Here is a 16,764-nt window from a genome sequence, read left to right as displayed (position 1 = left end):
AAATAAAGGTAACCATTATAAAACTTCACAAAAAAATTTATTGTTATGAAAGAATTGATCAATTGTACATTATATAGTTAAATGGTGCATCTATGTTTTTGGACTTCAAAGTTAATTTAATCAACTCTAAGTATCTAGCAATTACTTGTGCTTGGTAGAATGGTCAGATTCAATTGCACTCATTGTTCTATACAAAGTATTTTTTTCCATAATATGAATCAAATCATAATTGACCTATATAAAACGTAATTGACTCTCCATTTTAAAAATTTTCTTTGCAAAATGATTACAACTTTAATACAAATTAATAAAATAAAAATAACAAGAAAGGAAAATAAATAGGTTGGATCATTAGTTTTCCTATTGGTTTTCCTATGATATTTTCTATTATGTTTGTCTTAATTCAATAAAGAAAGAATGATGTGTATACAAAACTGACATTCTATAATAAAATGAAGTAAAAAAAATTCTCTATTAGGTTACTATTATTATTTATAAATTTATAAATTTATTGGTTTATATTTTTCATTCAATCTCTACATTAAAGTTTATTAATAAATTGTGTATCTTTTGTAAGTGTAAAATATGTATACTTCCCATAACTTAATTAATGACTATTTTTTATTTATTTGATGATAGTAAATGTGCAATTGATTTCAAACATGTTATATTAAATTTATCTTAGTTCAATTGTATACTATAATTTATTAATATTCAATTATTTCAACATTTTTTTTGTCTACATCACTCATGTACTCGTAGATGAGTCATGATTCTTAACTCCTGGGGTAAAACTGTAGTAGCTAGTAACATGATGTGATGAGAAAAATAAGTGATAAATAATCTCCTCTAGATCTACCATGTCAGGTCATCCATTTGATTCACTAGCATAGATATCATTGGCAATTTGGTTAGTTATCCATTTTCCCTAATAATACAAGCCATTTGCAAGGTATGAAAAACCTCTTAATTATATTGTTTTCCATGATAGAAGATAGCATTGACAAGCTTTGGTTAATGCAAGGTAAACGTGAACATAATTTTGCACGTGAAAGACCAATCCAAGGATTTAATTTCATTCATGGGCACCTATTTAATGCTCAACATTATGGCAATAAGCATTTCATTATTTTGTTTCATTGTTCTTCCTAATCATTTTTTAAATTGTCTTATTCAGCAGTAACAATTGATATGAACTATTAGTCAATGCTTCTCTTCTTCTACAAGGTTCATGTACACATCTTTTTTCAATCATTCATTTGAATTCAACTAAAAAATAATATTATCTTTGATATACAAGAAATAATTTCAAGATTACAAGATCTTTGTCTAGTCTTAATTGATCCAAAGTAGATTATAATAATTCAAAGGAGCCAAAATATATGAAAATCATTATAAAAAAATGTACTAAATTATAATATATAAAGATAGATGTGTAAATACTTATATTTTTGTATACTTATTATAAAATTATTTTAAGTCTTTCTTCTATTTACCTATCGGCTTCTCCTTGCACCTTTTAGTGGTGCAAGTGCTAGTTTTTATTTATGAAGAGAAGTTAAATCAATGTTCAAATAATTAAATCTAACTTTAGAGAAGTAAATCAAAAAAATTATACTTAAATTAAATTATATCTAATTAAATAAATAAGTAGATTAATTTAATAGTAAACCATATTAAACCCTAATCCTTGTATAGGTTTTATTTTAATAGTAAAATCAATTGTTTGTTGCTTTGAAATGTGAAAATGAAGATGGGTAGGAGTTCTTTTAATCGGTTAAAAAATGACTATTAATTATTAATACTTGTAAAATCTTGAAATTATTGAACACATTTCTTAATCAATATTCATATTTATTAAATTATTCAAGTTTCATATCTATATTGTAATCCTCAATTCTTGAAAATTTTTCCCATTAAACAAAAAAACTATCTTACATTAATTAATGATCATTCTACATTTTTAGAAAAAATCATGATATTTTCAATTTTTTTAAAATTGGTCAACTGTACAATTTGTAGGGAGGACAATCATGTCCATTTTGCACCAACCTCCCTCTATAGCATCTTCATCACACCAGCCTCTTGTTGGAGTTCTTTCTTGTAAAGAACATATCAGGTGGATTTAAACCTGATACCAGGAAACAAAGACAGGGACAAGCCTAAGGATGAGCTAAATCCCATGTTCAACAAGGCTAAATCTTAGTTCTGGCCCAATTAACAAAGTCATTAGGACTCACTTCACTTTAGGCTCTGCTAAGACAAGGCGGGAAAACCTAAGGAATTTATCTTATTAACTTGATACTCTTCTATGCAAGACTATCCCCTATAGCAGAAATGATCAATATCCTTCTATAGTTTGTTGACAAACTTCTTGATTACAGTAGCTAATTATAACCAAAGAAAGTAATAGCAAATAAGCCATGACCGACAATTCTAGTTCTTCAAAATGTAAAAAGGGAAATTGATGTTCATTTAAAGTTTTGATCTCAGCATAACCTGGGTATACAACAATAGAGAACATGTAACCTCCAAGCTGATCAGTCCCTTATCCATTGGACATCAACTAAACCTTCACATACAAATGGATACTTGAAGTATACTCATATATTTAGACATTTGATCTATCTGTTTGACTTACAAATAGACATCAATCTTCATGAAAACTCTCATACTTATGGTAATATCCTCCTGGTGTAACCCACAATCCTGTCAGTATAAGAAAGCATTTACATGGATCTTTGTTCCACTAGCAAGTTTATCCAGACATACAACCTTTCAGGAGTGCAATTGAGTTTAAGCTCTTTGTTCTCAAACACAAAAGATTGCAATTAACAAAAGAAGGAGATGAGAATTAGAATGAAACTAAGGAAAATGGAACTCTTGCATTAATTTCCTTGAAACCAATACATCATCTACATATCAAAACTCAAAAAATACACAAAGAATGACTATGTACTATAAAATGCCTCAAAAGAAATACAATACTGATGTTCATATTAGAGGAACACTGGGAAAATTGGTATCACAACTATTAGGAAATTCTCCAACTCTAGAGCCAGATTGGTCTCACAATCCTCAAAAAATTTCCAAAAAATTGGAACCCTTACAATAAGTAGAAAAGGAAGATATATAGGAGAGAAAATATTTCTGGGTCTTTTACTTGAATTTGACATGTGTCCCACTAAAAGAGTCTTCAATTTGGAGTTGTTGAAACTGAACTTCCTCATCTACCTGCACTTTGAAAACCATAAATGATGCCAAAATATATGATATATCCCCACTTAAAATATGCAAATATCTCATGAAGGAATATCAAGAAATCATCATAATCTGCACTGAGGCTCCAAAAATTTGATCTTTACTTGTCATATCTGCTTTGTCGTGAGGATCAACTTGTGTTAATGTTGCCAAAAACATAACTGCTTCTAACTGCATCAAGAAGCATTCAATTCATCCTACAATTGCTGGAGAAGTCAAATCAGATGAAAATATCTCTATATCTGATTGCAATTTCATCTGTAACATTAAATTTGCACAATTCACTGTGAAGCCCCAAAATCAAAAAACCTCCTGTAGCTGTTATCGGCTGACTCCTACACAAAATTTGACTGCAAAAATGGAAGAATCACTCTCTTCCAGTTTCGACGGTATATTACACTATACATTTCGAACAAAAATTGCCCCCTGGAGACCCTTCTGAAAATCTGGCCTCCATGACTGAATAGAGCATATTTAAAATTGAAACATCTAAAAAAGCTCATATAGTCAAACTATTCAAATATTTCAATTTTAAAATCTTAGCGTTATTTGAAATTTGATTTTTAAATCATTTTCTTCTTTCTCTCCTCCCCTTTTGCCACATGGCAGGTCCCTATTGACTCGGACCCATCTTGAAATATTTTTAATTAATAAATTAATATTAATTAATTCCTGCTCGTAGCACCAAAAATCTCAAAAATTTTGTTTACGTCCATGCGGGATGCTTGCTTTAGTGTATCATCGAAAGCATTAATATTTCAACCTCCGATCTCACAGATTGAGCATAAGATCGGGCACCTTCAAACTTGCCTTTCCCAACTTCACGCATCATTGCCATGTGGCCTCTATGTTCTTCGAAGCTTGGGTCAAAATAACTGCAGTCTTCGTGCCCATCCTTTCAATTTGGGTTGAAGCTAGTTTGACCATCCTTGACACGTGGCAAGTTTTGGTCGGTCGACCTGATCCACATCATTCGCCATGTCAGCACCACCTCATTTCTAGCTGGCCTCGCCACCTAGACACTTGCTATGTCACTATACTAACTTCCTTGCAACTCTTCTATAATGAGTTAATGACAACCATTGATTCTGCTTGATCTAACGGTCAGAATCCCTTATATGTTATATACATGGGGGTGGGTCCAAGATACTGTTGTCGCTGAGTTGGCCTAACATGCTGGCACACATATATATATTTTAATTTCCAATGACATCACTTTTCCCTGACTCTTCCATGTTTGTCATTTTCAGGCATGTCACTACCTCGCTACCGGCAAAAATCACAAACATCCCGGTAGCAACATAGCGAGCTCTGACGGAGTCAAAACTTTTGGCCTATAAAAGCTGAGTAGGATGCCAGCGTGTCATCTAATCTGCACAACTCACCTAAACTTGCATGTTTCTACCACATCACTGCTAGTTGGGACTCGCACCACGTGTCACATGCCCGCACTCCCGCTTTGTTTAACTAGTGAGCATCATCTTCTTGCAAAATTATGCTAGCCGTTGGATCTAGACACGTGGCAACATCTCAAGCCTCCCTATTTTGTGTGCCACATCATCATCGCCAACTCGCCTTGGTAGTTATTGTGCATCTTCCCTATAGTGAGATAGCGACATCCACATGATTAGGACATGTGGCGCAATCTCCTTCCATCTCCATTTTACATGCCATGTCATTACAATAGGGACCCATCACTGTTCGATTGCCACTTGTCAATTTTTGGTTCGCTACTTCTAGCTATCAGCAATCGGGTCCCACAACACAGCCACTGCCCTTAGAATCTGGGCACTCGCTATGTCACCACCGGCAAGTCACATGGAATTTTTGATAGTGACTTAGTGAGTGGCCGGAGAAACTTGAACTTTGGTGACACTATCTACGAAATCCTCCACGTGCATTCTTCGTAATACTGACAAGCTTGGGACATAGCACGTGACCTTAATGCACCCTTTTTCGGTGCCAGAATAAGATTTAAAAGGTAAGACCTAGGGTTTACTAAAAATGAAAAGATGATCCCAACCCTACCGAAACAAATTTGAAAATTCCACCATATAATGCAAAAATTTTCCATGCTCAAAAGGAGCCATCACATCCCTCTGTAATGTCTTCAACACTTGCATTGTGAAAAAATAATTGACGTCGATGATTTGTAGATGCAGATGTCAGGCCTTCTTGCTAATTATATATATTAATTTGTGAGAAATTTTATATTGACAATAAAAAAAATGATATGTTATGAAGCTTGAACAAATGTAGTGTGTATTTCCCACAACCAAATGCCAATGCATGCTCACCAATATTTAGTGAAGTAGATGTAAGGTGACCCTTGACTTCAGGTACATGCAAGGAGTCCTTCTTAGTCCTCCCTCTCTTGCGTCCCTCAATGAGAAACACACATGACTATGAAGAATAATCATAATTTAGATTGTCACATTGAGAGACATGCTGTTGTTTCCACTTTTGGGGAACTGGTAGCAAGGTTGGATTGAACCATGGATGCATTCGTACTCGACTAGTTGCAGATGGATCAATGTTCAGAGTAAGACTAAATGGAAGAACACCGGACATGGCAAGATCATTCCAAAATCAGTTCACACATTTATGGAATATTTTCGCTTGTTTGTCAAACTATCGTGTTATATGTGTGGTAGTGTTTAACAATGCTATGGATTATTTCCAATAATCAAATGACTGAATAGGGTCATTTTTCATTTCAGGGGGACTTTTCTTCATAACCAATTGTGGTGGTGGGTTGTATGTTTGTAAGTTGGTGGAATAATCATATGTGCGTAAATTTCCTGCATTTCAATAGTTATGTTAGAGGCATTCAATCAATGCATGAATCATAAGTGCAAGCCAAATTATACAAAAGAGTAAATTATGAGAACATGTATACTTTCTAGTAATCATAGTTGAAACCTTCAATGCATGCTTGCCTGTGGTACCCTGGTGGGCCCAAGGAAAATCACACATGTACAATTGATCACTGAAGGGTCCAACAACATAATAATTGATTGTAGTTTGGATCTTCACAAAATAGTATCCTGGTCTAGTTTCATTAGCAATGCAATCATCACTAGGAATTTCCTATGACTTATCTATACTATTCTACAAACTTTACGGCTTGTAGTTCCTGATGAAACCAAATTCCTGTAACTTTTTCTTTTTCTTGTAGAATGGTTCCATACTATAAACTAGGGTGAAGTATAGATGATCCATTTGAAGCGTACATTTATTTTGATGGTTGTAAAGGTACTGTTGGAGTAATTAGATATTTTCTCATTAACTCTAGTCTACTTAAGCTAACTTTAGGTATCTAATAATTAATATCTTTTATTAATTATTATGATACAACCTAGATTAAATTCTCTTCTTGTATTTAATAATTATCTTGTAATTATTAAATACCTAAGTTAAATACTCTTCTTGTATTTAATAATTATCTTGTAATTATTAAATACCCTAAAGAGTTTTACGTTACCTTTTTGGGTTTTGATCTCCTTTATAAGGATGATCTCTCATTGTATTTTTAACACACATCTTTTCTTTATTTAAGAATACAATTTTCATATTTTTAGACCAAACCCTTGCCTCTTCTTGTCTTTTTCTTCTCTATGACATTTTTTCTACATGCAGGTATTCGAGGGCTTCGTGGATTTGATTTGCATATTTTCTCAAATCCTTCATGGTATCAGAGCTATATCTATTATAGCTTGTTTAGTATTTGGAGAAAAAGGAAAAGAGGGTTTGAAATAATAGATTTGACCTTTTTTGGGCTTTTTTCTTTGGTTTTTGGAGGTGTGATAGTGGTGATTCAGAAAAAATAATTACAGAGTTGATTTTCAAATAGCGATATCTCCCTCACACGGAATCCTTTTTTTGAGAAATTTTTTTTTTGGTTTGTTTGTTTTGGGGTAGGATTTTATGATCTACACATTGGTGCAAGTTGTTTGTGTTCTCTTTTTTTGAATTTTTCTGAAAATTGTAAATCCCAATTTTTGCAACTTCAAAGGCTTCATTTAGGCTCATATGGACACATATTTTGATGCTATTTTTAAAAAAAGTGCATGATTTATTGTTTACTTTCTAGATCTGGAATTAGTTTGGAGTAATATTGAGTGGAAATAATACTTTCATCATTTGGTCATTTTTCGGCCTACAAAAAACAACATATCAGAAAACATAAAAAACCCCTTCTAAAATAATGGCTGAGGCCTCTTCTTGTCTAGAACTTTTGACCCATCATAATTATCACACATGGAAGACCTTGATGACATGACTTCTTTGGTCAAAAGGGTTGTGGTCTTGTTTAGATGTAGTGCAACTAGTTTTATAGAGACCTTTTGAGGTCATGCATTACAGGAACAAGATGGATGAGGCAATAGGATTGATTGCTTTACACATCTTAGACAGTCTACAGTTTCATCTGGATGGGTGCAATACTCCTCTAGCTATGTGGACTAAGCTTGAAGGCTTGTTTGGGATAGTGAATGAGTTCAGGGCACTTCAGATTGAGGCAGAGCTTACCTCTCTTATACTAGATTCTTTTCCTTCTATTGAGGACTTCTAGATGAAGTTCAATCAACTGAGATCTTTATTAAAAGGTTGTGGAAAAATGAAGACTGACACTGAGTGTATCTACTTGATTCTTTCTAAGCTTCATGGAAACTTTCAGATTTTTTCTTCTACCTTCTATTCCACCAAAGATGCTTTAGGTAATAGATTTACCATGCCATCCTTTGAGGTTTTCTATGATTGGTTAACTTGAGAGCAAGCTAAGCTCTCTCAGTTAGATTCTCTCACAAGCTCACAGAGTCATGCATTGGTAGCTCGGTCTTATTCAGGGACAAAGGAGAAGACTCAAAAATCTAATACTATAGAGTTTTAGATTGATTCCAGCACTCATAGTTCATCAGGGCCACCTCCTCCTAAAGGGGGTAAATCAAAACTAGAAAGATCAAAGTGTTCTTATTGTAAAAAGCCTAATCATGATGAGTCACATTACTATGAGAAGAAGTTAGATGGCTATGCCAAACAAGTTTAAGATTTGATAGTTCTTCTTCAGAAGAGCAACATTAACATTCCTTCTACTTCTCAAAGACCTTCTTCATCATCATCATTTTAGTTAGATGGTAAAGTTATGGGAAAGGGTCATGCACTATGTGCAACTACTATCCCTCATTCTTCTAGTTGGTTACTAGATTCAATGCTTCACACCATATTGCATCTTCTCAAGATTTGTTCTCTTCTTTTGAGGCTTCTCCTACTCCACACATTTTGATGGGGAATAACATTGTTATGAATTTATGCAGGAAAGGTTCTATTGACATTGATGATGGTACATTTCATAATGTACTTTGTGTTCCATCCTTGTCCTCTAATCTTCTCTCTATTTATCAGATTACACATAGTGGGATAGGGAAGACAATTAAGTTTGCATAGGATTCAATGCACATTAGAGATAGTAAGACAGGAAATATTATTGCTATAGGGACTAGTGATCATGCTTCCCAACTATATTCCTTCTCACATTTTGGTCCACCATCTCCACTATCAGAGACTTACTCTCTTTTTTCACAAGAGTCTACTAAGATGAAGTCGGATTGCTTCAACTTATGTGTTGTTCCTGAGACTAGTGTTGTGACTTCTACACCTCCACCTCTTGTTCATATTCCATCTCTTACATAGGATTACTCTTCAGCATTACCTACTATTGCAGGTCCAGTCATCAAGCCATCTACTATAGTTGTTTAGGATATATCAGAGGACACACATCTCCTCTCTGATGACAGATTCAACACACCTATTATTCCACCTCCATTGGAGATTCCATTTTAGGATTCTCATGCTTTCTCCTTTGAGCATCAACTAGGACTTCCAGCTACACCTTACATATATGGGTTTTATCATCCTTGTCCACTACCTTTGTTTCCTTTAGATTGGAGTCACATTGGTATGTTCATCGGCACAAGAATTTTTCCATTCTAGGGGTGCTATGGAGTCTCAAGCTTCTATCATGGAGGCTTTTGTCGTACTTATGATCTTAAGAGATTCTCTTGAGATGTTTCATTTGTGCATCCTTTTTCCATCTCTTTTTGGAGTAGAGTTTTTCCCATTGGGTTTTCTCTATTTCTCTATTTCATAGAGATTTGGTTATGCTTGGGTACCTCATCATGCCTTGTTTTTTGGGACCCAAATCTACTTTTAGTAGTAGTTTCTAGGTTTTTAGCTGCTCCTTAAGTTTATCTTAAGGGTGGGTGTTAGAGTAATTAGATATTTTCTAATTAACTCTAGTCTACTTAAGCTAAACTTTAGGTATCTAATGATTAATATCATTTATTAATTATTATGATACAACCTAGATTAAATTCTCTTCCTGTATTTAATAATTATCTTGTAATTATTAAATATCCTAAAGAGTTTTATGTTACCTTTTTGGGTTTTGATCTCCTTTATAAGGATGATCTCTCATTATATTTTTAACACATATCTTTTCTTTATCTAAGAATACAAGTTTCATATTTTTAGACTAAACCCTTGTCTCTTCTTGTCTTTTTCTTCTCTGTGACATGTTTTCTACATGTAGGTATTCGAGAGCTTTGTGGATTTGATTTGCATATTTGCTCAAATCCTTCAGGTACCACATCTTTAACACACAATGAGAATATTTGATGGCAGCGTTTGTGTCCTAGTTTGCATGTGGGAAGATTTTGAATAGTTTGGCCCACCTTTCTATGTGTGTAACAAGGGACAATATTTCATGTAAAGTCAATGTAGCAAAGAGAAGATAAATTTCAATCTAACAATAGTTCAAAATAAGAGAATAGAGTGTCTTATGTATATGGCCATCCCCTTCACACCATGTCTGCCAGAAGTATACTAAGAGTTCATGCTCATTAGAGAATTCAATGAAAAAATTATTCAATAGCCTATAAGTGGTATCCTTGTTCTCCCCCATTGTATTCATAATCATCCCGAGCCATTCAAATATTGATTTCACTCCATCTTTTGATGCATACTTCAACATGTTCTTCAACCATGCCCAAAAAATGTGGCAAATGAACAGAATGACACAACATTTGAAAGCGACCTTGGTGGAGATGAAGATGAAATTCATTGTCTTTGCTGGGGGAAAAATTTGAAGATATAAATGTTAACAAAGTTCAAACATAAAGTCAAAGATATATATTGTTGCATCCCTTACTTAATTGCCTCTATTTCAACACTCACATCATCAGTCAGGAAGGAATTGACTCTCCAGTCATTTCTAGCTTGCTTTCCTTATCTATAGATGGCACAGAGCCAACATTTGATGTCCTCAATCTTATTGTGAGATGAGACAACCCATGCAACTAGAACCCCTGACTGATGTTCGTCAAAGATGACAAGAGAATATAGTTGGTACTATAATCGACTAAGAAGTTAAAAATGACTTGTGACATGTTATTGCCAATTAAGAAGAAGAACATAGTGTTAGTGGTAAAAAATAATTGTACATGTCTCACCCCATATTTGTTTGTTCCAAAAGTCAAATCCATGGATATTATAGAATTATTAGAGTGTCCAACCATCATATGAACCATACACAGGGTTTGGAAACCTATAATGAAAGGTGTGCCATCTTTCTATGGCTTCTACCAATAAAAGAAATTAGAACAATCCTCTTCTATCCATTTAATAATACTAATTGCATCATTGACATGATTTTTTGTTTAACCAAACTTAACTCTCCTACAAGCATTCATGACATCTTTCTGAGCTAGGCAAGTATCCCTCTACAATATAGCCCCAAAATATGGATCGCTTAGATGTCTGTCCATTACATCGTCCACACTCACATCTATCCATTACATCATCCACACTCACATCTATTTCTAAAAGGCCCTCTATGTAAGCCTTGCATTCAACAAATAGGTTCAAGGCCAAATGAGCTCGTGGCTCATTTCTTGCATCATATATCCCATGACAATCTAAACCTTCATCATCTACATGTAGCATATTAGTGTAGCTGATAATAGTGACATCCAATCTACCAAACATAATCATTACATTGAAGTGGCATTGACACCCCCTTTTCTTAATAAAATGACAATGACATTTATGTGCCGATGATTTGGTCCTATTATCATCTGGCCCAAAAGAACACCAATAGCTACACATAAAAAATAGTCAATCAAATTTTAAATCATAAAGGTTATGGTATAGTTTCATAAAAAACACAAACTATTGATTGCACCTCTAATTACCTAGAATACACTTTCACTTTGCTTTCCTTGTAGTTTGCATGGTTGTTGTCCCTATGACTCACATGGATGAAGCCACGTTCCATATCATCCCACTTTGATTCCCCTACGATAAATGTGTCAATCCTATGTAGTGGAATAGCTACAAGCAACTCTTTTTTTGTATCTTTGTTAGACTAAAATGGATTCCATTGAATTTCATCCATTGAAAAAGGCTTGATTCCATCACCTCCATCTTGCACTTCAAGTTTGACAAGCAGGTGCCATTTACAATCTCCCCATCGCAGAATATTGCAATTGCAAAAGAGAACTATACACTTAGATATTTAGAACTTCATGATCGCCGCCTTCCTGCCAAGATTGGCTACAACCAAGTCTGCTGATTGCAACATTTTTTTACCTATTTTCATGGTAACAATCATTTTATAAGAAATCTCTGAAACTCATATGTTAATCTATTATATGCATCTCGTGTCAACCCTCGATAGGTTTTGTCATCATAACCATTGATGTACTTTTCTCATATACCACTATAGCTTTAAACATTATGTAGTTTTGTGTGTCAAAGGAGCTACATTGAATGAGTCAAATATTGAATGAATATCTTTCTATAGTTTTAGAATTGTGGTACATTTTTGTGCTTGTTTAAGATCATTGCATTTTCAGAACTGTGGTGTATTTTTGTGCTTGTGTAGGATTGTAGGACTGTTTGAAGCAAACCCCCATACATATTACTCTCTCCCATTCACTATATTATCCATATTCTTCTTCTAAATAAGATTTTTTTGTGTGTTTCTCTCCCCCATTGACATCAATAACAAAGGTATCATTAAGACAATCTAAGAATCTAAAGTTCTCTCATTATTTCAATAATCTCCAAAGCAATTTGTAAAAATGCCAAGTTCCTATAGACACTGTTATATAAACAATTGCTCAAAATTTCTCAATAACTCTGCCCAAAGTGACTTCTTCCCCATAGGAGAATCACCAAGCATTCAATCTAAATGTATAAAAATGATCTAATTATAATGGATTGATCCAACCTCGCATTAATTATTCTTAAGTAGGTTGGGGAATTACCTCAAGCATGATTCTAAGGTACTTAAAAGTATCCTTAGCCAAAGGTTTTGTAAAGATATATTCTATTCATTTCTTTTTTTCTAATAAACTCCAATTTTATTTCCTTTATTGCTACATTTTTCTCTCAAATTGTGATACTTTAGAGCAATGTTCTTTTTGTTTGAATGTAGTACTAGATTCTTTGGCATGCTAACTATTCTTGTGTTATCACAATGCACAATAATAGGTTCTAGAAATTCAATATCTATATCCTTCAACATTTATTCATCCAAATGATTTGATTATAGTTGTTCGTTGCTACTACATGCTCTTCTTTTGATGTAGATTGTGAAAATCAATCTTATTTCTTTCTTAGCCATGAAACTAATCTTTCTCCCAAAAAGAAAACACCACCATTGGTACTCTTTTTCTCATCCACATTTCTTACCCAATCCACATCAATGTATGCACGTAAAGTGAAATAATGTGATTTTTCATACCACGGTCCATAATCTAATTTACCCTTCGAATATTTAAATATCATCTTTACTACTACTAGGAAAGTTTCATTAAGATCTTCCTGGAATCTTTCCACAATACCAACAACATTTACTATATTTGGTCTTGGATATGTTAGATATAGTAGTCCCCCTATCATTGATCTATACTTTGTTTATAATACACTAGGAGATTCATTTTTTCTTAACAATTTGGATCATGTTACTATAGGTGTACCAACTAGCTTACAATTTTCCAATCGAAATCGTGTCAATATATCTTTGAGATATATTGTTTGTGATATAAAAATTCCATTATTATCCTAAGCTATTTCCAATCCCAAAACATATTTCATCTCACCAATCATACAGCTCAAACTCATTCTTCATTTCTTTTGAACATTTCTCACTAGATTCATCATTTCCTCCAAAGAAAATATCATCAAAATATACTTTAATAATGATTAATCCATCTAAATTTGTTCTTAAGTATATTTTATTAGTTGTATTATTTTTCTTGAATCTTAAACTTTGTAAGTGTTTGTCCAATCTTTCATACCAAGCACTAGGTTCTTGATTCAATCCATATAATGTCTTTCTCAATCTACAAACCATATATTTGTCTTCAGTTAATTGAAAGCCATCAGTTTGTTCAATGTAAACCTCTTCCTTGAGCTCTCCATTAAAAAATAATGACTTGATATCCATTTGATAGACCTTGAAATTCTTGTAAAATGTATATGTTAAAATCATTCTTATTTCTTCAAGCCTTGCAATAGAGGAATTTTTTCTTTAGAATTAACTCCTTCATGTTGTGAGTAACCTTTACATACTAAGCTTATTTTATTATTTACGACTTCTCCTTTTTCATTCATCTTGTTCTAGAATACCCACTTAGCATCAATAATATTCTTCTCTTTAAGTCTAGGGACCAACTCTTGTGTCTCATTCTTCTCTATATGTGCAAGTTCCTCTTTCATATATTTTATCTAATGCTCATCTTTACATGATTCATTTTCACTTTTATGTTTAACTTGTGATACTAAAAGAAATTCATCTCTTACATAAATTCTTGTCAAAGCTCCTATGTTTGCACCACTAGTTATCTATTCCTCAGGGTGATTCCTTGGAACATACCTTGGTGTTCTTTGTTCTACTATTCCTTTCTCTTCTTTGAATTCCAATCTAGGTTCCTCTCTTGGTCATTCAAACTAAAAATCATTGTCATTTTCATATAATAATTCATGTTTCCCATTCTGATTGTTGGGCCTTTTCCTAGGACTTGCCTCATCATTAGAATTATAATCAAGTATCCTTTCTTGTATTCTAAACATCTCAAAAGCTTTCACATTTGCACTTTCAACTATTGCTATCAATATTTGACTAAAGTATCTATATGCCTTTATTTCCAATGAATATCCAAGAAATATTATTTCAACACTTCTAGGATCAAACTTTCCTAGATCATCCTCTTTCTTGATGTAACATTTTCTTCCAAAAATTATAAAGTATTTCATAGTAGGTGTATGCCAAAGTGAAGTTTATATGGTGTATTACTAGTTCCTTATCTCTCCAATTGGTATGTTATATTTCCTTTAAGCATCATAGTTGTAGCTTCTTCATTGACTGATATGTTCCTTCTTTCTATTATCCCATTTTGTTGTGGTGTCTTAAGATCTTAAAGTTATCTTTTAATCCCATTGTCTTCACAAAAGATATTGAATTGATTTGATATGAATTATCCTTCTCTATTTGATTTTAAATATTTTGTCTTTAATCTTGATTTATTGTCTAATTCAATCTTGAATGACTTGAATTTCTCAAAAGAATCATATTTTTCTCTAAGAAATTCTACCCATGTCATCCTTGTGAAATCATCAATAAAAAGAATAAAGTAACTTTCATCATAAAATGATCTTGTTCTTGTAATACCACATAAATTTGTATGCTAAATCTCTAATTTTTTTGTTTAGTGAATGTTAGAGTAATATTTTGTTTTCTTACTACTTAAATCATTTTGATTTAATTAGTTAAGTTATTACTCTTTAGTGCTTAAGCTTTTTCTTAGGTGCATTAATAATTAATCCTTTTATTAATTATTAATGTGCAACCTAGCTTTCTCAGGCCTCAGGGTTTCATTCACCTTTAAGGTTGAACTTTTGTAATTTTTTTTCATTATCTTGGAATACATTTTGCTCTCATTCCGTTGAGATTTTCAAGCTACGCTTTTTTCCTTCTTTGGTTTCCCTTCAGCAATAGGTTATTTGCATGTAGGTATTCTTGGAAAATTGTGAAGTTGATTTTCTCAACTTCTACATGGTATCAGAGCATCCCTAGTGCTACCTGGTTTGGAGATCTTGAAGTCATGATTTGAATATGGAAAACCCATATTTTTGTGGTCTTTTCTCTTCAATCTGGAGGAGGCACCTTTTTTTGGTGCACTTTAGGCAAAAACAAACGTCACCATCATGCTTAGAAGGCTTGGTATAGTCGAAATTCATATAAAATTTGTCAATTTCGGCCACAGTAGCCTCTGAATTTTTTTTTTGGCCTCCTAGGGGCCATACATATTCAAAAAATTAAAAAAAAATTTCACAAAAAATGCTTTAAAAACATTTTCATGCAAGCACCACCCAATGACCACTAGTGTTACACACCATCAGTGGGCCACTCATGCCTGGCCAGAGCCATGCCTCCATTGATGTGCCACTGTGGATTGGCCCATGCCCAACTACTGTCGGTGCACTGCTCACCTGTCGCCACCGCCAGAGATGCATAGCCCGATGACCATTGCAACTAGGTGACATCACCTTTTGAGTGGATGATGCCATTTTCCTAATAGGTGATGTCACTTTTGGTCACCAAAAAAAATTTTGGTAGATATTTTTTTGCAAGTGTTGATGTCATCTTTCTGGCGATCAGATTTTTTTTTCCGGTGACTGATTTTTTTTGGTAGACAGCCATTTGATGGCCTTACGATTGTCAAATTTTTTCTAGTATCTATAATTTTCTAGAGAGCTCATTCTTTGGAGGAGTAGGTCATTTTTTGGCCATAACTTGAGCATACAAAGGTCTTTTTTCGATCCAAAAGAAGCGCTAAAATTTGGTTCTAAGCTAGAGACGATGATGTTGGTTTCATTTTATGATGCAACCATTTTGAGCTCCTATTTTTGGTGTTGAAGTAGAGGCTTCCGTTTTCTTCCTCTCTACATTTAGCATCCAAGTTTTCTTCTCAGTTTTTGTGCTTTCCATAGTTGTTTGTTTGGTTTACGAGGGATATATTTATAGTTTGTGTGTGGGGGTGCATTTTCGTTTCTATAATTTAATTAAAAAATGACCCTTCTACTTCTGTCTACTTTCTCTCAATGGTAGAATCTTTTGTCACCTGCCTTACACCTCACAACTACCATACTTGGAAAGGATAGATGACCAGATTGCTTATGACAAAGGGGTTATGGTCATGCCTCAATGTGGCTCTGCTAGTTCTACAGAGGTCTTATGAGGTTCTTATGTAGTGCAATAAGATGGATGAGGTAATGGGACTCATTGTAATGAATATTTTAGATGGGTTACTATTTCACTTGGATGGTTTGACTACACCTAGGGCTATGTGGGACAAGTTTTCCACCTTGTTTGGCACAATGAATTAGTTTAGGGTTCTATAGATAGATGTAAAGTTCACCTCCTTGGTTCCTGAATCA

The sequence above is a fragment of the Cupressus sempervirens genome, chromosome 6 (genome assembly GCF_028749045.1).
Source record: "Cupressus sempervirens isolate cs-2001-9-10 chromosome 6, ASM2874904v1, whole genome shotgun sequence".
NCBI lineage: Eukaryota > Viridiplantae > Streptophyta > Pinopsida > Cupressales > Cupressaceae > Cupressus > Cupressus sempervirens.
This window is presented reverse-complemented; position numbering follows the sequence as displayed.